General features: G+C 36.8%; 1 protein-coding gene across 4 annotated transcripts in view; it reads right to left on the reverse strand.

Annotated features, from left to right (window-relative positions):
- The window catches only part of KDM6A (lysine demethylase 6A), a 266,362-nt gene that overhangs the window by 184,630 nt on the left and 58,374 nt on the right, over positions 1-23,358 (reverse strand). The gene's annotated exons all lie outside the window — the stretch shown is intronic.

Below are 23,358 nucleotides of genomic sequence, written 5' to 3' on the forward strand. Positions count from 1 at the left end.
ATACAACTTGACCAATTTTTTTTTATTCTGGAATAACAAAATTGCTAAATATGTTTGGGGAAATACTTCCTCTTCAATAAGAAGTAATGGATGCAGTGGATAGAGCACCAGCCCTGAAGTCAGGAGGACCTGAGTTCAAATCTAAACTCAGACCAAACACTTATTAACTGTGTGACCCCAGGCAAGTCACTTAACCCCAACTGCGATGACAACGAAGATGATGAAGAAGTGGTGGTGGTGGTGGTGGTGGTGGTGGTGGTAAGGTTGGAAGACAGTATGGCAAAAAATAGAAGTCAACTAGCATCATATGATACCAATTACCACAATAAGTAAGCCAAATGGACAGAAACACTAAAATTTTAAATAGAGTCCTCCAGAGAAGGAAGAGGAATATCTATAATAGATAGTCTACAGTGAGCTAGCCTGGAAGATTTCAGGATTCTCCTCTGCGTTGTCTGATTTAAAATATTTAACTTTTCTCTTACCACTGGACTTCAATGACTTTGGAGAAGAGTGAGGCTGATGAGTGAGCAGTTCTGCCTCACTTAAACCCGATTTACTGCTGATATCATTGGCCCTCTTCAAGAAAGAACAACAACAACAACAAGCTCAATATGAGATAAAAGTTTCTCACAGGGGTGTGTGTGTGTGTGTGTGTGTGTGTGTGTGTGTGTAAGGGGGAAAAGAGAGAAATTTTGGACTGACAGGCATACTAAACATTTTCTTAATTTTATTTTCAGTTTCTAGTCCCTCTAAAGTCTTTGTCTTTCTGTGTCCTCTCCTCCATCCTACCTGGAAATGGGGGTAGAGGGGGGGAGGGGAGATATTCCCCCCTGCACGGGTCAGTCCTTGTCCACTCTCAGGTTACCCACAAAGACAAGGAAATACACACTCAATTTCAACTCTGAGTCCCTTTAAGCTAAACACTCTAAAATCCTACTTATGACATTTCAACTATGTGCCTAATGTCTATTTTCAACTACTGTGTTTTTTCTCTTAGTTATTCTAGGACACCAGCCTAATTATCACTTGCTAAACAAAGTTCTCTTGTCAAAACCTCCCTTAATCAACAAAAATTTCATCATCAGTATTTCAAACCTTGTCAATCACTGAAATCTCCTAACTCCAAGAGTTTTTAGAGATAATCACTTTTTCTGTGTTATTGACCCATTGGCCAGTCTAGTGAAGCCCATGGATTCCTCAGCATAGTTTTAAAATAAATAAAATAAAATACAGGATTACAACAAAAACCAATTATAGTGTAATCTAGTTTTCAAAATAAATATAAAAAAGTTCACAGATTACAGGTTAAAAAACCCTCTATTCCTTTATTTTACATGCATTTCTTTTAGCCAAAATAAAGTACATAGCAGACTGGAAATAACAAGGTTAAGAGTAAAAATGACAAGGGGCAGCTAGGTGGCACAGTGGATAGAACTCCAGCCTTGGAATCAGGAGGACCTGAGTTCAAATCTGATCTCAGACATTTGACACTTACTAGCTGTGTGACCCTGGGGCAAGTCACTTAACCACGATTGCCTCACCAAAAAACTGAATAAATGAATAAATAAATAAATAAATAATTTTGGGGGGAAAGGAGTGAAAAATGACAAGTTCAATCTTACATCTCCATAGGATCACTGGTATAAGCTAGAAAGGTCTTAAAAGGTCATCTAGTTCAACCTCATTCCATTTTACAAATTAGAAAACTGAGTCATAATAAGAACCAGAGTCTTCTGGTTCTTAGGATGTACTCTTTCCATTGCACAATCACTCTCAATACTTTTTAAAGTCATTTGACTAAAGGTAAGTTACAAGCTCTTTAGGATTCATTCAATTTCCTCACCTGTAGAAATGGAAGTGGTAACACTTATACAGTGTATCTCACAAAGGCATGTAGGCATGTTGTGAGAAACTACTTTGGAAAACTTAAGTTGCTATATTATCTAAGCGTCCTTTGTTATTACATAACTACAAATATTGACTAGGGTCATGATTAACTCACTACAAAAGCTCTAACCTAGAGCTTTGCTTTTCTCGCCAGTAATTAAAGCACTGAACCCCCAAATAAAAGTAACGCTATTTGGTCATCTTTTCATTAATCATAATGCCCATTCAGGATAGTCAACCCACTTGGGCATTCAATGCTGCAGTATTCCCCTCTCTTATCTCTGCTTCTTTTCAATCCTAGAGCTCTCATCCTCTCACATTCAAACATTTTTTGCTTTCCTTGGTTACAAACTAATCTGATAAACCCAGTGCTAATAGGAAAATAGTACTCAAGATCCCTCCTCCAGTGCTCCAAAAGCACACTTTCTCTGCAATATCTTCCTAGTTAATCTAAGAGAAATTGACTGAGGAAGTGAGAAGTTAAATGATCTAGTCGGGGTCACATGTCTGGTATGGAACAAAAGTGGGTTTTCTTACTCCAAGGCCAATTCTCTACCTACTACTTCACACTATTCCTCTGCAAACTTGTACTAGGCTAGCCGTGAGGCACCCTACAAGTTGAGAAATATTGTTTCTTTTCTGTCACTCACCCAATCCTCTCTGCATGTGGCAAGAATGCAATTTTTAAAAACCACTTATGGCACTACATTGACAAAACAGTAATTTTTTAATTCACTACTGCCTAGAATATAAAATCCAACTAGATGGGCAACCAGTTATATAATTCAATCCAATGACACTGACTTCCCGGTTGTTCCACAAACAAGACACTCCATACATATCTCTCAGCTCTGAGGATTTTCCTTGTCTGTCCCTCATTGACTACAACTACTGACTTCCCTGACTTCCATTAAAGTCCTAACTAAAATCCCACCTTTTATAGGAAACTTTCCCTGTCCCCTATTAATTCTAGTACCTTCCCTCCATTAATTATCTATTTATATAGCTTATTTTGTATATATTTGTTTGCATGTTGTCTCCCAGATTTAATTGAGAGCTCCTTGAGAACAGGGACTGTCTTTTGTTGCTTTGTGTATCCCCAGTGTTTACCACAGTGCCTGGCACATAGGAGGCACTTAATATTTATTAAGTGAATATGCATAATTTATCTTAGACAGGTATAGTATGTGGACAATGAGTTGGACTTAGAAATAAAAAGCAGCTTCAGTTGGATTTCATTTGAGAACTGTATAGCACTTCAATGACCCAAAGATGCCCAATTGCTACAAAAGCCTACCTTTTTAACAACCTTATTCCCAGAAGGGCTATATTGCTATGACTCAAACAGAAAAGAATTAAAATTACAAATACCCTAAAAAAACACTTTACTTCTTTGCAATATCTAAACTGTTGACCACTCTCTTCTCTCTGGGTTTCCAGGACATAGCTTTTCCTGGTTCTACTCTTTAGTGAGTCTCCTTTGCCATATCAGCATCCACTATCACGCCAACTAAATATAGGAGTCCCCCCCACCCCAGGCTTTATCCTTGTCCCTCCTCTTCTCTTTCTACTCTCACTTGACCTTTACCACTTCACACAGATTTAATTAAATTACTGTATCTATACAGAAAACTACACAATCTATATATCCAGCGCTAGTCTCCCTACTCAATAAACTCTAGTGACAGTTATCTCCCAGGTCAAATATAAATCCTCTAATTCTCACTTAAAGCTCTTCACAAAATAACTCTGTCCTAATTTTCTAGTTTTCTTACAAATTACTCTGCAGCCATACCAGCCTACTTTTTGATCCTCACATTCCAAACTCTAGTCTTCATTTTCTTGTCTTTGGAGCCCATGCAAGGAATAATGTCCCTTCCTCCTCACCTATCCTGGCTGGAAATCTGATTTCCAAGGCTCAGAATAGATCTGTGTCCTTCTGCATAAGGCCTTTCTTGATCCATCCCATCTTCTAGGGACTTTTTTTATCCAAAAGGTTATTTTGTAACCATTTTATATAAGTTTGCATATACCACTACATAACTTGTATGTACTTAAATCTGTACATGTCTCCATCACTCTTTGTTGTCTGAGACTATTTTGTTTTGTCTTTATCTTCCTGGCACACAGTTGCTTAAGAAACTCACGACTGACACAACAGTATTGTTCATGGACGTTTGCTCATGGACACATACACATACAATTTTCAGCATGTCACAGAAATGTGTTAGTATAGATACACGTGTGATAATTTGGAAAATGCAAAAAGGTCTTTATAGTTTCTGCTTCCTTATGCCTTGCAAATTATTTCCACTTAGTTTACCATAATATTCTTTTTAAACTGTCAGCAATGAAAAAGCAATACAGCTGCAACAGAACATTGTGTTGTCTTCTCAGGCATCAACGACAAAATTGCTAGTTTAGTTCTGACTAAAATCCTTTGTTGTGTAGGCAGGCTACAGAAAGAGCTAGATTTTACAATATTAATCCTATTATAAAATTGTAATAATAAAGCTATTTTGGCAATGAATCTATAAACATGCTATTTGGTGTAAGTTATTATTCAAACCAAAATCAAGTATCAGCTAGGGCTGGTTATAAAGGACAGTAAGGTTGGGCCTGGTAGCCCCACATAGGTCTATAATCTATCTCTGCTGCTGGGAGGGCTGAGGCTGGTAGATTGCTGCTTGACCTATGGAAGTTCTGACCTATATTGAGGCTAAAGGTCAAGCTAAGGTAGAGGTTCAAGAGAGAACCAAATCAGGTCAAAACTTCCTAAAAATGGGAAATCACTTGTAACCTGGGAAAAGAAAGAAGCAAATTTGGTGTTTACGAAGCCTGTTTCTTCAAAATACGCATTTCAAATTCTTATAAGATTCTAAATTCCATCAAGCACAAATATACTACTTACATGTTCGTGAACTCTGAAATCCCCTCATCTAATAAGCATGGTCTGTTTTCATCTGCCTCAACTTATTCTTCATCCACACTGTGTCCTCTGATCCAATCTCTCAATTCTCTCCCAGGTCACCACCTCTGCACTATCTACACTCTCTATTTTGACCCCTTGGTGAATAAACCAGTCAGCTCTATACCCTTCTTTCAATTTAGTCCTTTATTCCCTTAAACCCCTTTATCATACTACAGAATTTGCTTATCTGCCAGGCCCTCAGCCTTGAATCACTCCCAGAATCCACCCCATTCTCTCCTAAAGAACATGTTGCTTGAAAGAAACTGGAGAAAAATAATAAAACTGTCCTGACTGGGTCTACTACAAAATGTTAGACAATTTCAGCTAGACCTTCACTGCTGCAAGGCGATCCTTCCATAAGGATCTTTTATAATTAACATACTATCTTATTCACCAGGCCTGCTTCCAAAACTTTTCATCCTGCTGCCTAAACCTCCCATAGTTTCCTCTCATCTTCTCAATTAAGAATCTTGCCTTATATTACTGGAAAAATTGAAGCCAGTCACCAAAAGCACCTTCTTCTTCACTCCTTTTCTATCTCCTACTTCACACTAAAGGCTTACATAAAGAGGTGGCCTTTTTCCTTGACAAGGCAAATCTTGCCACATGCGCAAGTAATCCCATTCCAACCTATCTTCTCCAGCACATTACCCCCTATCATCCTCACACTTTCACTTATCTTCATTCTCTGTCTACTGGCTGCTTCCCTACTGCCTATAAATAGCACCAGATCTCCATTCTCAAAAGCCCCTCCCTTGATTCATCCATCCCTGTCATTCCATAAAACTCTTCCCTTTTGTGGCTAAATTCCTTGAGAAGGCTGTCTACTATAACTATCTCCCTCTCTTCTCATTCTCTTTTAATTGTATATAGTCTGGCTTCCAATTCTCTCTAAAGTTACTAATAATCTCTTAATTGCCCAATGCAAAAGCCTTTTCTCACTCCTCATCCTTCCTGACCTCTCTGTAGCCTTTAATACCATCTATCAACTAGCTGTGTAACCCTGGGCAAGTCACTTAACCCCAATTGCCTAAAAAAGAAAAAAAATTCCATATATCAGTGGTATAGACCTCAAATAGGAAGGGGGCTACTAAACAGCATGTAAAGATCCCTTCAGGCAATATGCTGACTTAGAAAATCACACAGTAACATTAACTATGTTCTATTGTATTTATTTTATTAAACATTTCCCAATTACAATTTAATATGGTTTCTGTATACTAGGGAGTATTGTGGACCCCAATTTGACACCTCTGCTGTAGGTTTTCAGGACACTATTTTCTCCTGGTTCTTCCTCCCACCTTCTCTTTCTTAGCCTCCTTTACTGGATATTTTCATCTAGGTCACATTGACTAACCAGGGTGTCCCAAATGGCACTATCCTGAGCCCTTTTCTCCTTCTATATTATGTCACTTGGAGCTCCCATCAGCTCCTACAGATTCAATTATACATTCTCACACACACACACTTGAAGTAGATTCTCAAATCTACTTATCCAATTCTAACTTCTCTGCTGAACTCCATTCTTGAAATTTCCAACTACCTACTGGATATCTCAAACTGGATGTCCCATTGACATCAAAGTCCAAAACTGAACTCATTTTGTTTCTCCCCAAATTTTCCCCTCTTCCTAACTTCCCTGTTAGAGTTAAGGTTACCACCATCCTACCAGTCACCAAGGCTTTTTAACGGAAGCTGTCATCCTACTCCACTTTCTCTCACCAATACTGTCTCTCATTGTAACATCTCTCCCTTTCCCCCTTCTCTCTTTTGATACAACCACCACACCAGTATAGGCCCTCATTACCTCATGCTTAAACTGTTGCAATGGCCCTCTGGTTGAACTATTCCCTGCTACAAAGTCTCTCTTCACTGAAGTCCATCCTCAGTCCAGCTGTCAAAGTGATTTTCCTAAAGGATAAAGTCTGACCTCCCACAAAAGACTCCCAACTCTTGCACCTCCAGGCATATTCAGTGGCTGCCTTACAAGCCTAAAATGCTCTCCTCAAATTCCTGGCTTCACTTGCTTCCTTCAAGGACCAGATAAAATCCCACCTACTATGAGAAGCTTTTCCCAATCCCACTTAATTCTAGTGCTCTCCTCAGCAGATTATCTCCAATTTATATTGTATATAGCTTGTTTATTCAGAGTTTTTGCATGCTGTCTCTTCATTAGACTGACTCTTCTACCTTTCTTTATATCCCCATCGCTGGATGGGGAATGCCAAGTGCATAGTAGGCCTAGAGCACAGTAGGCACTTTGTTACTGGTTCAGTCCTTTTAGTTCTGTCCAACCCTTCAAGACCCCATTTTGGGGATTTTCTTGGCAAAGATACTGCAGTGGTCTGCCATTTACTTATCCAGTTATTTTACATGTGAGGAAACTGAGGCAAATGATTGAGTGATTTGCCCAGGGTCACGCACAGTTGCTCAATTTAAATCCAGGAAAAGGAGTCTTCCTGTGCACTAGCAGGCATTTAATGTTTATTTACTATCATACAAAAATTTAACAGCATTAAGAAAATTCAACTTCAGCTCAAGTCACCCGAGTTCTTTTGAGCATGGTTTCAATGACTGTGGCCATTACCGACCTATGAAGAAGTCCAGCTACCCACCCTACTTTACCATAATTTTTTTATTCCTTGGTAAAATTATACACCCAAAGGGCATATCATCCACGAAGCTTTAAAGTTGTATGTTGCAGGGCAGCTAGGTGGCGCAGCAGATAGAGCTCCTGCTTGGAGTCAGGAGCACCTGAGTTCAAATCTGACCTCAGACACTTGACAAGTACTAGCTCTGTGAGCCTGCAAGTCACTTAACCCCGACTGCCTCACCAAACACGTTGCTTCTTCTAACAACATTTTCTTTTATATTGGCTCCCTAAATTCGAGGCACAACTAGTTAAGTAAAAAAAAAAAGTTTATGTCCTAATGTTTCCTGCTACTATGGGAAACATAGAAATTTAAAACAACAAAAAGAAAAGCTACCTTTCCAAAATACTAAAAGCCATGAGGATTCTATGCAAATTAAAAAGCAGCAGCTAATCCTTCTCAGCTAAATAGTATTAACCTCATTTAGTATAAACTAGTTCAATTCAATTCTACACTGTCCTCCACTCTCAAATCACTTGTCCACCCATACTACCTCTGCCCCTAGTTGGCCAAACCCCAAACTCCGGATTATTTATTCCATCTACCATACCTATTCAAATGCTGATGAATGGTCACAGAGGAAATCACTCAAACTGAACCGGTTGTCATCAAATTTATGGCAATTAATATTACCTCACATTCACTGCAGGTAATTTTTTTTTAATTGTTTTTGAGTCCTGTCACTTCTGACCCCCTCTGGGGTTTTCTTGCCAAAGCTGCTAGAACAGTTTACCATTTCCTTCTCTAGTTCGTTTTACAGATGAGGAAACTGAGGCAAAGAGGATTAAGTGACTTGGCCAGGGTCACACAACTAGTAAATATCTGAGACCAGGTTTGAATTCAGAAGAACCTGGCATTCTCTCCACTGCACCACCTAGCTGACCCTTTTACTGTTTAACTCTCTCAATTAAGTCTATTTTTGTTACTGTCTTCTCTGAGATGTTGAGATGATTACTACACCTGTTGAGTTCAGCTGAGGCACAACAGATTTTGCTAAAACATAGCTGCCACTAGGTAATCTTTTTATTCCTCCCTAAATGACTCTCCATTCCATTTCCCCCAAAGCTTCAGTTCTAAACTCTTCTCTCTTAACACCTCTCCAACACAGCAGAAAAGCTCATACTTGTAAGAGGCTACCTGCCTGACCTTGCTCTTCTCTCCTCTCAGATCTTTTCATCTCACAACTCTCTGACATCATGCCCCATTCTCTACCCTTTTAACTCTAGCTTGATGAAAGAGGCCAACCTGTCTACATGTTCCCCTTGATTCTATCCATTTCTATATTTTTTATCTAGCAGATTGCCCTCACTATCTACCTTCTCTCTAATCTTCAATGTCTCCCCTACACATTGGTTCTTTCTCAGCTGCCTAAAACAAAACCCAAAGCTCCTCCATCCAAAAAATACTGCTCTAAACCCTACTACCCTTTCAAACTATTGACCTCTCTTCTCTCATGCAAGACAAGCTGTCTATAGTCACTATACCTCCACTTTATTACCTTTCACTCCTCAACCCCTTTGCAAAATTTCAGACTTTATCACTCAACTGAAACTGCTTTCTCCCAAGTTGCAAATGTTATCTTAATTTCCAAATTCCAAAAGACTTGGCATCATTATTCACAACATACAAGTGAATCTGGCCCTCTTTTCTTGTCTTTCTAAACTCTCTAGCAGCCTCACCCATTCACATAAGGGTTTAATTATAACTTCTATACTTAATACTTCCCAAACCTATACTAATAGCTCTAACCTAAGGTCAGGTCCCACACCCTTTCTACTTGACATTTAGAAATGGATGCCCCCTTTACATCTCAAACTAATCTTTTCCAACTCTACACTCATGTCACCATTTTCCTACTTAACCCAACCCCTCTTATGAATAGCCCTATTTCCATCAAGGGTTTCACCACCCTTCCAGTCCCCTGGGCTACAACCTCAGGGTCACATCTTTGACTCCTTTCATCTTTATTCTCTCTCTCCCATACACACACACACACACACACACACACGCACACACACACACACACCCCTACACACATACACAAAATTACCAATCTTGTCATTTCTACTTTCCACAACATCTCTTGCATAAATCCTTTTCTCTCCACTCATACACACCCTTAGTTCAGGAGCTCATCACCTCTCACCTAGACTATTGTAAGAACTTTCTAATTGGTGTCCATGACCCAAATCCATCATCCCCTTTCCAATTCATCCTTCAAATGGCTACCAAACTGTTTTCCTCAAGTTTAGGTCTGACCATGTCACTCTCCCTTTTCTCAAGAAAACTCCAGCAGGGAGAGGAGGAAGGGGAAACTTTTTTCAAGTTTGTCTGATGAAAGTCTCGTTTCCAATTTATGTATGGAACTGATTCCAATTGATAAGAAAAGCCATTTTCCCAAATGACCAAAAGATATGAACAATTTTCAAAAGAAGAAATCCAAGCTGTCAACAACCATATGAAAGAGTACCAAATCACTAATAATAAAAAAACCCTGCAAATTAAAACAACTCTGAGGTTCCTTTTCACACCTATAAGATTAGAAAATATAACAAAAAAAAAAAGATTACAATTGTTGAAAGGGTCACTGAAAAGCAGCACATTAGTATCTGGTTGGTGGAGCTGTAAATTGGTCCAGCAATTCTGAAAAGCAATATGGAACTATGCCCAAAGTCATTATCATGCACAACCTTTGCTCTAGGGATAACACTACGTCGCTTGCACCCCAAACAGATCAAAGAACGGAGGGGGCATAGGGCCATATGTAAAAAAAATATTTATAGCAACTCTTTTTGTAATGGCAAACTAAGTAGAAACTAAGGTGGTACACTAACAATTAGGGAATGGCTGAATATGGTATGTAAATGTAATAGAATACTATCATAACATAAGAAATGACAAAAGAAATTATTTCAGAGCAACCTGGGAAGACTGGTATGCGCTAATGCAAAATGAAGTCTTTTATTTGTTTGAAACCAGAATAATTTCTACAATAAAACAACAATATTTTTTAAAAAAGGAAACCAACTTTGAAAACCATAGAAACATCAACCAATATCATGACCACCAATGATGAAACATGCTACCAAATAAAGGACTCCAGCAGCAAAAAGAGATATATGCCTTTTAGGACATGGACACTGAGGAAATTTTTTTTTATTTGGCCATCCACCTTTGTCATAAGAATTTTATTCCTCTACCCCATGGAGAAAGGGAGTGACATTAGGAGGAAGAAATAAAGTTCCCAACCCCAAAAAAGGGAGAGAAGAACAAAGGGAATCACAGAGAATCAGAAAAACTTTGGAAGTTACAATGTTGAACCTGAAAAGCATGCTGTATCACATAGATTTGCATTTTCAATCCTCCCCTCCTGTTCCAGAGTATATATAGAAAAATCATTTTACTTAATATTTAAGAATTTTTTTAAAAAAAGGAAAAATAAAAATAAATCAGATCCAGTCCTTCCCTGATAGTGCTTTCTACAAAATGGTGAAATGATCGATTAATTAGAATATCTAATTTCCTTAGCTCTAATGAACTGAAGCTTTACAATATTTCACTTCTATGATATGGTACTAAGTAATTTAAAGAAAAACTTTAAAAATCTATCTAGATCAACTTCCTGACAATTAAGTTTCTGCGTTAAGTTTTATAGGAAGTAACGGATAGCAGACATCAGTGGAAATACAAGACTTGATAAATCTGTTCATTCATTATTCCAGGTTGCCATAGTGCTTTGCAATTTCATAATGCTGCCTATGTTACGTTTCACAGATATAATAAACAGATCCCACATAGATAGATCCCATCCAGCTCTTAGAATTGCAGTTGCCATACTTCCAAACTGAAAAGCTTCACACTTTTAAGGGATTAAATCCTTTATCACACATTTCCTTGCATACTTCAAAAGTTATTGCTTACTTTCAACTAAAACCACTAGATGGTATCCCTGCTCCACTCAATTTTAGCAGAAAACTTTTACAATAATTCCTGAAGGTGATTTGAAAAGGCTAAAAATTTAACAAAAGTCCCTAAAAAAAAAAGAAAAGCAACCACTCCCCCATTTAATTTTGTGAATTAAAAAAAGGTTTTATTATGATACTGTTTCTCTACTATACCAGTAAATCAATCCTAATACTCATGAGAAGTCAAATTTCTCTCTTAAAGTCCTTTTCAAAAATGCATTAATGAAGGGATTGTACAAATTAAGTCATGACATTCCCAACAATCTCAAGGCAATTATACCACCTAATTAATAATTAAGCTTGCTGTCTGATTTGTGCTCAAACCTACTGAAGTGTCAACTAAATCACAAAGAAGGTTTCTTTGAGAAATGGGACTACATCATCTGAATTAACTGCCCTCTATCAGTAGCTTGTTAACCAGATTTCATGGTGTGATATGTTGGCAACTGTGGAAATAATGTACTATAACTGGATCCATGAAAAAAAGAAATATAAGCCCAGAGAATCAAATAATAAAATTTGAGGGATACTATTTTAGCTCTAAAATTTCCATCTTGACAAGTTTGGAGTAAAATGGTCAAATGTATGTAAAGTCACTACTCAAAAAAGATCAATTTTTCCTACAAGATATACTGGATCATAATTAAAGACAAATTCTCTGAAATTCAAAGACAGAAAAAATATTTACACAATTTACCCTAACTACCCTATTTAAAGTTTTTAACTAAATAAGAAATCTCAATGCAATTCCTTTTAATTATAAAAACCTGAAAAAATCAGTTGTAAAGTTTTGTTGTAAGGTGACCCTTAATTCAATAAACTAATCACAGCTTTTGGGGTAACATTTTTCATACAGAAAATTCACATTAGCCACAATAATCCCCCTGCAAGTTTTTTTTTGTACCTTTACTTAAAGCAAGCTTTTGTATTCCAGATATCTTCTTCATGTAATATATATATATATATCTCTATATATCTATCTCATATATATTCTTATTTCAACAAAAGGAGCATATATATTTTTAAACTGTTACTTAATCTACTAATATTAAAAATGTGTTTCAGGGCTGAAAAAAGATTCAGCCAGATAAATGAGAAATTTGAAACTGAGTTAAACAACTAAATATTGATCTTCTTACTTTTAACATACTATACACAAAAATCAGATTTTTCTGCTTTTTGTTAATGATTTTTTCAATTGTATAGAAATCTGCCAAACACAGGGTTTTTGGGGTGAGGGATGCAAGTAGAATTACCTGATTACTTAAAAGTTATTGGTAAGATTTTCTTTAGCCTCCTCTGTAAATCTATTAATGAAACAACTCAGTAACAAAATATACCATTGTTGATTTAATAAAGGTATAAGTTATTGCATTCTTACTATGAAGTAGTAGTAACATGATCATGAAAAAGTACAACAACAAAAATAGAGAAAAGTACATGGCAAAATGTGACATCATTTGTCAATATTTTTAATGGCTACGTAAAAATATTATCTAAATTACTATCTATATAAGTAGAAATTATAATCCCTCTTCCACTGTGGGGGATGGAAGAGCAGAGGCAATGTACACTAACAGATCTAGGACTGGCTTGAGACTTAAATCATATATTTCTGTCCGTGTGAAAATGGGTTTAAAAAAAACATCTATATGCCACATACAGTATTATGTAAAGCTGAAACTATGTTAATAACTATAATAAGAATAGAAAAAACATTAAAAAAAAATAAAAACCCTACTAGAGTATAAATTCCATGAGGATGGGGTCTGGGTCTCAATTACCCTTCCATAGAGCCTAGCATAGTACTTTACAAATTGTTGTTGCTCAGTCATGTCTGGCTTTTCATGATCCAGTGGACCATAGCACATCAGGCCAATTCTACAAACAGCAAGGTTTAAATGTTTACTTAATTGAAAAGTGGATATCTAAATTTTCTCAATTCCATCCCAAACTTAAAAAGATGCAACTGCTACATTTATTAATCCAAGTCAACCAATAACTGAGTGTATCCCAAAAACTGGAATATTTTCTGTTTTGATTTTTCAGCACAGGAGAAGGATGACAGGAGCATCCAAAACAGAATGTGTATTGGTCCCGGAACAGGCAAAACAATCCCTAAACTGAGGGATCCCAGCCAGCATCCCACCATTTAGTGGCAGATCTTTCAGAGTATAACTCCCAAAACACACCTATATCACAAGTTCACCATAAATTTACTATCTCCCTACCCCCACTCCCAGCCAAGGTCAGCAATTTATGCTAATTTGCCCTGACATCACCCCACAGGAGACCACAACTTAAGTAATATCAAAAGTAGCAAATCAGAAACATATTGAAGGATTCTGTGCTATACGGTGAACTAATTTAATCTCCTAACACTTGTGCAAATGAATGTTAATTAGGTAATTTGGCAAAATAATAGACAAAAAAATAGCATTGATGTCCTGAGTCCATTTTCAAAATCCTTTCCCTCACCATCTCTCACCCACAAATTCTTTGTATTTTGACCCTGATAACAATAAACACTACCTTGCAGCAATAATATCTAGGTTACCAGTGAGAGACATTCAAGAAAAAGCATGTAAAGACAAGTATCCTTAAGGGAACTGACAAAGCCTCAAAGGAAGCCCATCAGCAGAGAAGCAGTATACTAAAAAATTTACAGAAGAAAGCAATAGAATAATTTGCCTATTTGAAGAGGTTTATACAAATTGCAAGTTATTTGGAATTAAAATCAAAAGTAAGAATGAGTCTTCCTTCAAGCTTTTAAAAACTTAAGCACTACTTAACTGTGTACAACAGAGCAGGCATAATGGGAGAACATAAAGGAAATGAAAGGTTATGCGTATAATTTTAAAACTATTCGGGACAAGTGTACACACACAAAAATACTCTGAACAGTTTTCCAAAGACAGTGAAGAAAATGAATATAAATACAAGTAAAATATACAAGTACTACACTGAAAATACAATTTCTGTAGAAAGACCAAGTAAAACTAACTGCTCTCTCCAAAGTTAAACTATCTCTAATTACTACATCCAAGGACAGTTGCTTCATCCTCCTAAGGGCAGCTGGTGGCTCAGTGAACTTTGCAGGAATCAAAAGATCTGAGTTTAAATATGGCTTTAAATATAGCCATGTGACCCTGAGGCAGGTCACTTTACCTCTGTCTGCCTTAGTTTCTTGGATCAAATGAGTCTGGTAATGTAGACAATGTTAATAAATGTTTATATTCTCTTCCTTTATTTCCCACATCTCTCCTAAGCCCTCTTCTCTTTTTTTCTCTATATTCTATTACTTGATAATCAATTCGTATAGGTTCAATTATCTCTATGCAAATGAATCTCAGATCTATATATCCAGCCCTCGACCTTCTCCCAGCACTCCAATCAATCATACAACCCCAAGTTTCCACCAGACAATTCCACCAGGGTGTCCTGGAGACATCTCAAATTCAATATGTTCAAATCAGAATTCATTACCTTTAGAACCAAACACACCATTTCCAAACTTCCCTATTTTTCTTAAGGGTACCTCCCTCCCTTCATTCTCCTAGTTGCCCAATTTTACAATCTCTGAGTGGTTCTCAACTCTTCACTCTCTACCTCATATATCCAAGCAGTTACCAAATATCATCCTATCTCTACATTTCTTACACAGTTTCTCACACAGTCACTATACAAGTTCAGGCCCTCATCAACCTCTAACCTAGACTACTGCATTAAGCAAGCCTCCTATTTATTCTCCCTCTCTCAAGCCTCTTCTCACCCCAATCCATCCTCCATGCACACAGACACCAATGTAATTTTCCTAAAGCAGAGGTCAGATCATATCATACACACACACACACACACACACACACACACACCCATCCTCTGTCCATGCATCACTGCTCAACAACCTCCAAAATTAAAACTCTTTCCTTAAAGGCCGGCTACATAGCACAGTGCTTCCTATGTCACCTCTAGTATCAAACAAAATCTCTAAAAGCTCTTCTGAATCTAATCCCCTTCATTACTTCCCTCCTCAAACTCTGAAATCCAGCCATAGGCCTACTAGCTGCTTCCCACACACATACTCTCCATCTCCCATCTCCCTGACCCTGCACCCCATGCCTAGAATGTACTCCTTCACCTCCTCTTGGAATCCCTGGTTGCCTTTAAAACTCAGCTCAAATACAACCTTTTCCAAAAAACCTTTTCTGAGCCCCTTTCCCCTACCTGCTAGTAGGCTAACTCCCACAGCCACCCTATATTCATTTTGTATATAAACTGTATGTGTATACTCAAATATTTATTTGGTTTTCAATCACAATAATGGCAAAATCACCAACTGCTAAGAAAATTCACCACCTTGAATAGTATTATCAATTCAACAGTACTTTTAAACCCTCTCCTATTAATTTATTGCAATGATAGCACAAAACATGCCTTGAAAGTATTTTCAAAATGTGAAACTGCTAGGCAGGCAATAGCATAGCAGAAAAAGCACTTACAAATGATAGATAACAGATACTTAGTATATATCTTTATTGAACTGACAACTGAATTTTAGACAAACTTCTGTCTCTATGTAACCTCTCAGCACCACCATTTCCTTGCTAATTAAATAACTGGATTTGGCCTCAGTGAGATAGGGAGACCTAGGTTTGTTTTGGTTTTTTAATGAGAAAACTATCACACATTATACAACAAAGCAAGGATTCAAACTCAGGTCCTCTGACCTCCAAAACTATCACTACGTCACCCTACTCTGCAGTCGTCTATTGTTTTAAGGAAGAGTTCTGCAAACAAAATACAAACAAAAGAACTCCCTATTGCTGGAAAATTTCTCCAAAGTGATCAAATTCACAGATTATATGTTAAAATTGCATTGAGCCTCAAAACAACAAAAATCCTCAAAGAATTCATAGGAATGTGAGATAAACTGACAAATCTTCAATGCAAAAACAGATTGGATGAAAAATACATACTTTTCAGTTTATGAATGAGCAAACTACAGATAAAGACAAACTAGGCTGTCCAGTGCATAAAGCCAAGGAACCTGGAGTCAGGAAGACCTGAGTTCACATATGACCTCAGACACTTTCTAGCAATCACTTATCCTCTTATTGCCTCAATTTCCTCGACATATTATTTATGAAGAGCTTTGTAACCTTAAGAGTTACATAAATGCTAGCTATTATTATTGTTGTAGTTATTATTATTAAACTGTGAAATTAATCCTCTAATGTGATTATCTTTGAAGGGTAATTTAAACAAGATTAGAAAATATTAGCAGGGTAGAGCAATGGAAAATATATGGTGGGTGTGAACAGGCAACAAAGAATTACACATAAAAATGGTATAACTAATGATAATCATAAGGAGGACTTACTAGCTGTGTGACCCTGGGCAAGTCACTTAACCCCATTGCCTATCCTAAAAAAAAAAAATAATAAATAATAAAAAATAAGGAGGAGAAAAAGGTTTCAATAGCCTATGTGCTCCAATGGTACCAAAGTAGTAATGAGATCTAGAGGAAGGCCATGTATGTTGGGAGGATCCACTGTGAAGGATTTAGAGGAAGGAATGAGAAAGAGTCACACAAAATATGAAGACTTGGACAGCTTATAATTTGCACCAATAGAGGAAGTAACCAGATGGATGAGCTGACAGATCCATCAATATACTCAAGTATCTAAAGTAAAACACAGTTGAGAAACAGCTACAATTAGAATCTGGAGTTTCCAGATACATTAAATCAGTTTTGTTTGCCCAATGAACAACATTGTTTCAGTTTCTTAATCACTATAAACACACTAAATAGTTGATGACACACAACATGCTTTTCTATCACATTTCCTTTCTGAATTATTTCATGTTATCCCCATTTCCTTCCCCTCTTCCAAAAAACTAAATGAGGTTTTCTACACACACACACACACACACACACACACACACACACACACACACACACACACACGCGCGCCCACAAGAATGACGCTTTCTGGTACTGAAAATGATCTTTGTACCTATATGTATTGTCACAATAAAATCTATTTCGGCTGCTAAAGAAAAGCATGTATAAAACTACAGAACGTACTATGCTTTCTGAAATCTAGCCCTAAACTGTAGAGTAATCATTTGGTCATAATGTAAACATAATAGCATCCTTTTAAAATGACATTTCCCTTTGCATTTCAAAAAAAGCAATATTAATTAAAACCACTATTCAGCTGCAATACTGATATGTTCTTAATACTATTGATTTTATTGAAGAAAGAACAGTAAACATCTCAAATGATTCACGTGTAGGCAAAAAATAATCTGATTTCATTAAGTTCTATGTTGAATGGCTTAAAAGTAAATGTGCTAATGCATAAAGCATCTGGGGATCATTCTACCAAAATACACAAAAGACTTGTATAGATTCAATTACAAAGTGTTCCTTAAAGAAATAAAGGAAAATTTAAATAGCTGCACTATTCAATATTCATGAGATATTGCAATATAATAAAAATGGCAATATTACCTAAAGTTAATTTACAGTTTTATCAATCAAAGTAGCAAGGGGATATTTCATAGAATAATGAAATAATAACAAGATTAAGTGGGAAGAACCAAAGATCTAGAATAAGAAGGGAACTGATGAAAACTAGTAGGGACGAAGGGTGAAATAGCACTTCCAGATCTCAAGCTATATTATAAAACTACAGTCATAAAAACCATCTGGTATTGGTTAAAAAATAGAGAAGTAGATCAATGTAACAGACTAGACAAGGGAGAATCAGCAAGAATGGAACTCAATAAACCCAGTACTCAATAAAACTGAAATCATAAATTACCCCCTATTTGATTTAAAACAAAACAACAAAAACAAAAACACTTCAATGGTAAAACTAGAAAGCAGTGTGGTAGAAATTAAGACTTAGACCAACACCCTGCATCATATTCCACAACATAATCTAAATAGATATGTAACTTTAATATTAAAGAACACACTAAACAACTCAGAAGAGAAGCAGATCATATACCTCTCACAGCTGTGGATAGGAAATATATGCTTAGCCAAACAAGGAATAGAAGCAATTACAAAAGATAAAAAATAACTTTGATTACATGAAACTGAAAGGCATCTGCACAGACAAAACTAATGCACCTAGGATAAGGCAGTAAATAGTTGAATAGGGGGGAAAATCCTGGTAGCAAACTGATGGGTTTGAAACCTAAGATATATAAAGTTAATAAATATATATGAAACTAATAGCCATATCCCAATAGATAAGTGATCAAAGGAGATAACAAACAGCTCTCAAAAGAATTGGGGGAAAACATGTAAAGAAACAATCACATGAAAGAATACTCCAAATCACTAATATGAGAAATGCAAATTAAAACAATCCTTTAGCTTTACCTCACACCCTGTAAATTAGCAAAGATAACAAAAAATGACAATAACCAATGCTAGAGGGAATGGGATGATGGGCAGTAATACACTGTTGGTGAAGCTGTGAACTGGTATAACCATTTTGGAAAGTAATTTGGAATTAGGCAAATAAAGTGACAAATGCTTTATGAACCAGAGATTCATTACCCCAAGGAAGTGATTAATAAGAAAGTCCCCATCTACATTAAAATGTTTATAGCAGCACTTTTTGCTATTGCAAAGAAATGGAAATGCCCATTAACAGAGGAATGACTAAACAAATTCTGGTACTTGAATGTAATGAAATATTATTACGCTTTTTAAAAAAAAATGACGACTGCGATAAACACAAAGAACCACAGAAAGATCCTACATGAATTGATAAGAGTGAAGTATGCAGAGCCAAGAAAACTATACACATCTCTATAGCAATGTAACACACACACACACACACGCGCACGCAAAAAAAAAATCAGGAGAATGTACCAAAAGTATCCAGAATTATCAAGCATGACTGAAGGAAGAGATATGAGAGGACACGAGACAGTTCTCCCTTTACTTATGTGGACCAGTTCTGCAGACTTAAAGATTCTTGAAGAAGGCAAGAAAGGAGCCACTGTGGGTGCCAGGTCGAAGGACACTGAAACACACATGGGAGCAAGACAGAGAAGTGACAGCAAGAAAAAGGCCAGGCCCAGTCACATTTGCAAGAACCAAGAGGAAAAAATAATTGGGGGTGGGCAGCGCAATTCAAGTCGGGGCCTAACACAGACACAGACAGCAGATGACAGGAGTTGTGGTGGCAGCCAGGAAAAGACAGTATTGCAAACAGTTGGAAGACAGAGCAGGCAAAAACTCTCCTCTCTCCCATTTGGAGGTCTTAAGCCAAGCCCTTGTTCTGCCAGTGGTAGGGTGGTCCACCAGTGTCAGTTCTTTCATTTGAAGGTTTGGTTTTTAACAGGAGTTTTTTGGGGGAGTGAGCGGGGCTGTGAAGAGCAGAGAGAGGGACAGGAGTGGGGGGAGAGAGAGAGAGAGAGAGCATGAGAGCACAAGGGCACGGTACTGTACAGGCAAGTTAATGTAAGCTGGGTTTTTTTTGGAGAGCAGAATTCTTTAAGTAAAGTCAAATTCGCATAATGAAAATTTACATAAAGACAAAACTGTCTATACTTCCAAGATACCCCTGCATGGAGGTCCACAGGTGTTAAACACTGAACACTTTTTCAACTCATTTATCAGTTGTGCTGATTTTCTTTTCACTTTATTTTCTTTTTGGAGGTGTGCCATTAAAATACACTGTTTGTTATATGGGATGTCTCTTTGTGGAGGTAAGAGGGAAGATACTGGAGAAAACTATGATGATGTAAAAAAAGGGACATCATTAAAAACATATTTTTTTTAAATTATATGTGCTTATGCTTAATCCCAGGCAAGACAGGGAAAGGATAAAAGAAAACTGCCTTTACTAAACAGACAACAGCTTGAAAAAGTCAACTAAGTTACTATATTACAGTGTGCTGCAAGCTTCGGATTTTAAGATGTGTCTTGGTTCTGTACAGAAGAGACTGAAATCAACCATAGATAGGGGGAAGGGGAAATCATGAAGAAAGAAAAAAGCCAAAGAAAAAAAAATTGGGGGAAAAAAATTCATGTTTGATACTATGGTCATAAAATCAATAGGGGTGTGTGTGTGTGTGTGTGTGTGTGTGTGTGTGTGTGTGTGTGAGAGAGAGAGAGAGAGAGAGAGAGAGAGAGAGAGAATATATATTCTGATTTCAGTTCCTGCAACCAGCAGGAAATGGCTTCCAAAAATAAAAAGGGAAAATGTATCCTTTGAGGAACAGCCCTGGAGTCCTTATCAGTGGTAAGAAAAAAAATAGGCAATATAAGTCCTGGGCTGTTACAGTGTGAGGGTCTAGCTTAGCTAAGTAACCAATGACTCATCAGACTTTTATCACCCCAGGGATGTTTTGGGTATACTTTTCAGTTAGGAAAACTCAGGAAAGAAAGGTGATATAGTGGAAAATCCACTAAGCTTGCAATCAAGAAGACCTGGGCTCAAAACCCACCTCTGACATCAGCTGACCATGGGTGAGTCAATTAACCACTGATACTCAATTATCTCACCTGTACAACTGTACAGTATGGTTAATTTCTTTCATATGCACCTGACAGAGAAGGTAGGCAGTAAATATGATAATGTACAAAAAGTACTTTGTAAATTTTAATAAATGACATTACATAGACTTTTATTATTCCATCAATCACTTTACAGATAAAGGAAACCAGTCTAGAGATGTTTATTGCTGGACAGCCTTGTTTTATTTTTGTTTTTTTTATCCAGCCATTTCCTACTCTCCATGATGCCGTTTGGGGTTTTCTTGGCAGAGATACTGAAATGGTTTGCCATTTCCTTCTCCAGCTCACTTTACAGATAAGGAACTGAGGCAAGCAGGGTTAAGTGACTCACCCAGGGTCACATAGCTAGTAAATGTCCCAGTCCTGGTTTGAGTGCATGAAGATGAGTCTTCCTGATTCCAAGCCCAATGGCGCCACCTGGCTGCCCACTGTCCCTAATACCACACAGTTAAGTAGCAAAGGTAATATTATTCTAACTAATAATTGAAAATGGCTTCCATCTTCTCTACTCACCTTTTTTTAATTAACAGGCCTACCCAATTACATATATAGAGTTATCTGGGACTGAACTTACTAGACACTGTATTTCTGGATTTTTTTTTCTCCTGAAGTGGTAAATTGGAGAACTTAAAACTGAGGTGCTCTATAGGGTCATCAGAATCAAAATACTTACCCTTGAAAACCAATGACATTGATGAAAAATAATTAAATATGAAACCATTTCAAAACAGTTTAAAAAATCGGTATTAATGGATCTTTTTAAAAGCTTACAAGCAGCTATTATTTAATAAAGGCACAACACCCAAAAAAATATAGAAAAGTATGTAAAATGTGATCAACACAAAAACCAAACACTCCAGAAGATTAATAAATAATAAATTAAACTAAAAAATAAAATGAAATATCAAATAAGATAAGCAATAAATTGAATAAAAAGTATAAATAAAGCACATTTTCTACTTCTTGGTTGAGAGATAATGAACTAGAGGTGCAGAATGAGACATACTTTTCAAACGAAGTGTTCATTGGTTTTATTTGATAATACTTATTGTTTACAAGAAAGGACTCTCTTTTTGGGTGGGAACCACATTGAAGAACAGGAAAATCAGTCAACTATATTTAATCTGTACAAAAGCAGTGTCTCATACACTAACTAAATTATTCCTGAAACTCATTAATAAATTAAGCATACAACATGCAAAAGCAGACCAGAATATTAAACTAGTGTTCAATGAACTCACAGACTCCAACTTTTCTTTTTAAGGGGGGCCCACGTAGGGAGCAAGAACTTACTATTTGATAAAAGTTGTTGGGAAACCTAGAAAGCAATCTGGCAAAAAATTATGTAAAGACCAACATTTCACACCATATGCCAAGATAAGCTCCAAATAGATACATGACATAAAAGGTGGCATCACAAATAAGAGGAGCAGGGAAGAATGTATCTATCATATACAGGGATAAGTTCATGACCAAACAAAGGGACACAAGGCAAAATGGACAATTTTGATTATATAACATTTAAAAGATTTCGCACAAATATAACCAATGCAGCTAAAATTAAAAGAGAAGCAGGTAAATGGGGAAATTTTTGTGGCAAATTTCTCTGATAAAACGTTTCTAAGATATATAGGAAACTGATAAAATATGTATTTAGGGAAATGCAAATTACAGCAACTCCATGGGTCCACCTCACACCAATCAAATCGGTAACACAGACAAAAATGACAAAGGCTGGGGGGCTGTGGTAAAACATACATTAACGCACTGTTAGCAGAGCTGTGAATTGACTCAGCTATTCCGAAAAGCAAAAAAACCTATAAATACCTTTTGACCCAGGAAAAGCACTACTAGTTTTATACCCCAAAGAAAGTAAAGATGAAAAGGATTTATCTGTACAAAAATATACCATTTCTGTTTGTAGTGGCCACAAACTTGGAGACACAGGATGCCCAAAACTGGGGAATGGTTGAATGAAATAAGGTATAGGAATATGATGGAATAGCACTGTGATGGAGGTGATGGTTTCAGAGAAAAACTAGGGAAAATTTATATGAATTGATGCAGAGACAGGCAAGCAGAACCAAGAGATCAATTTATATAATAACAACAGCATTATACAATCATCACAATGACTGATTACAATTTCCAGAGGAATGGTAATGATATAAGCTAATCACCTCCTAAAAGAGAGGTGGACTTAAAGTAAATATTGAGACATGATACTTTTGGATATGGCCAACGTGGGAATGTTTGCTTTTCTATTTATGTTAGTAACAAGGGTTTTGTTTTTCTTGCTTTCTCAACTGGGTTGGGAGGTGAGTGGATACA

The sequence above is a fragment of the Phascolarctos cinereus genome, unplaced genomic scaffold (assembly GCF_003287225.1).
Source record: "Phascolarctos cinereus isolate Bilbo 61053 unplaced genomic scaffold, phaCin_HiC Scaffold_726;HRSCAF=1367, whole genome shotgun sequence".
Classification (NCBI taxonomy): Eukaryota; Metazoa; Chordata; class Mammalia; order Diprotodontia; family Phascolarctidae; genus Phascolarctos; species Phascolarctos cinereus.